General features: G+C 45.0%; 1 protein-coding gene across 1 annotated transcript in view; it reads left to right on the top strand.

Moving 5' to 3' along the window:
* Positions 1 to 2,476, top strand: part of Foxl2 (forkhead box L2) — a 52,553-nt gene that overhangs the window by 3,186 nt on the left and 46,891 nt on the right. The gene's annotated exons all lie outside the window — the stretch shown is intronic.

The raw sequence follows: 2,476 nt of genomic DNA, 5'->3' as shown, positions 1-2,476 counted from the left end.
AGCCCGCCGCCCCAGGGTTCATCGACGGCGCCCACCCCGGATCCAGACAGCCGCGGCGCACAGTCGGTCTTTTTCCACCTTCCCAGGTCGGCCCCCGGCTCGCCGCTGCAGCCGCTGCCTGCGTCTCCCAGCCCGAGTTCGAATCCGACCCGCCGACCCAGTCTCCCCCAGCGCCCCGCGCGCAAGGCCCGCAGACGCCTGTTCCAGGAGTGAAGGAGCCTGGGGTGGGGGTGGGGGGCGGAGAGAGGGAGAAGGGGGGGGATCCCCCACCTTCACCTCCACCCCCTACCCCCTGTCCCGGGGTGGTTCCCAGCATCACCCACCCTGACCCACCATCCCACCTGAAGAAGGGTGGTACAGACTATGGCTTGGCCCAGAAGCGAGATGCCAAGGAGAAAAGGCAGATTTCTAGATCATTCTATCCTTTTATTATTCTTTTGTGCCAGTATTGGGGCTTGAATTCAGGGCCTGGGAGCTGTCTCTTCATTTTGTTTGTTTTTTACCACCTGAGCCATTACAGCTTCACTTCTTTGAACCTCCACCCTTCAGATCTCCAGACTCCCGGGGAGCTAAGATGATAAGGACACCCAGATATTTCTGGACTCTCACAGATTTGTCTTCGAGGCCTTTCCATTGGCATCAACCACTTCTCCGGTGAGACACTACATCTGCACCAACATGATCACTGTGGCCTCCTCCCCCATTGGTTTTCCAATCAAGAAATTGCTAGGTTTTCATGTATGTTTTCTCATTATCAAGATGTTTAGCCATGTCTTGTTGGTGGTTGTTGTACATGACTATATAGTGTTCCTAAATAGCAAATAGCCTAACCTTCTGAAGACGCTCTCATCCAGTCTTATTCTCATTATAAATGAATATTTATGCTAAATTTTATCAGCATACTGGGAGATATATATGTGTATATGTATGCATGCACACACACACACACATATATATATATATTTTTAAATCTGTTCATCTGATGGTTTTACCCAATAAATGGATGGAAAAATATTTGTATCCTGAGGTCTTTTTTTAATCATGTAAACTAAGTTTGTACTGTTGAAAATGCTAATTTAGTCCCATACTGGCTGGTGTCATTCTGTAAAGGAAATAAAACTATTTGTAAAGTTTTACTCAAGAAGATCATTTTATTTCAGCTCATTGATAACTATTGAGTTTTACCACAATACATCATACTTTACCAATTCTTTTGTTTTGACATTCTCAGTCTAGTCTCAGTTTGCTTCTTGCTGAAGGATATCTTTTTGGTGTTTGTGCCGGTACTGGGTCTTGAACCCAAGTTTTTTCACCTAGCTTTTTTAAAGCTCAAGACTGGCACTCTACCACTTGAGCCACTAGTCTCCTTCCATATCTTCACAGGTTATAAGTACATCTCATAATTATGTCATCACACTCATCTCAAAATTTTATAAGTGTAATTTTGAGATTATAGACTTACAAGGAGTAATTCCTTACTGATGCTTTCCAGTATTCTCTTTCTATTCTATTAAAATTTTCATTTCAGACAAGGTCTCATTGTACAGCCAGAAACTGTCTGCTGCCTTTCCTCGTCACTTCTGAAATGCTAGGATTACAAGTGAGCACCTACATACACTTGTCTAGAAAACAGGGTTGCTTGAAGAAAACATGAGAGATAGTCAAGGTTAAGTCAGAGGATAACTTGACCCTTTAGAACCACAAAGAAAGAAAGAAAGAGAAAGAATAACACTTATTTTAAGAGATTAAAAAAAGGTTAGGCACTGGTGGCTCACGCCTGTCATCCTGGCTAGTCAGGAGGCTGAGATATGAGGATCTTGGTTCAAAGCCAGCTCAAGCAGAAAAGTCTGTGAGACTCTTATGATCCACCCCAAAACTGGAAGTGGTGCTGTGGTTCAAGTGGTAGAGTGCTTTGCCTTGAGCTGAAGAACTGAGGGACAGCGCCCAGGCCCAGAGTTCAAGCCCCATGACTGGGGGAAAAAAAAAAGTAAAACCAGGAAGAAAAGCCTTTCAGACTCCCATCTCCACGGCATCAAAATGCAGGACTGGAGGTGTGACACAAGTGGTAGAATGCCAGCCAAGAACAAAAAAATGAAGCAAGAAAGTACCTGAGTTCATGCTCTGGTACTGGCACAAAAAGTAAAATAAAAATAAAATGACTTCAGTTTTGGATATGTAACGAACACAAATAGAAACACTAAGAAGTGACAGGCTTGAGATTGTATGGGAGTGGAATAAGATAGTATTAAAAAGTCACTTGAGGGGGCTGGGAAGGTGGCCCAGTGGTAGAGTGCTTGCCTTGCATGCCTGAGGCCCTGGGTTCAATTCCTCAGCACCACATAAGCAAAAAGAAAAAAGCCAGCCGGGCGCTGGTGGCTCATGCCTGTAATCCTAGCTACTCAGGAGGCTGAGATCTGAGGATCAAGGTTCAAAGCCAGCCCGGGCAGGAAAGACCGTGAGACTCCTATCTCCAATA

This window comes from Dipodomys ordii, unplaced genomic scaffold (genome assembly GCF_000151885.1).
Source record: "Dipodomys ordii isolate 6190 unplaced genomic scaffold, Dord_2.0 Scaffold193, whole genome shotgun sequence".
NCBI lineage: Eukaryota > Metazoa > Chordata > Mammalia > Rodentia > Heteromyidae > Dipodomys > Dipodomys ordii.
This window is presented reverse-complemented; position numbering and strand designations above follow the sequence as displayed.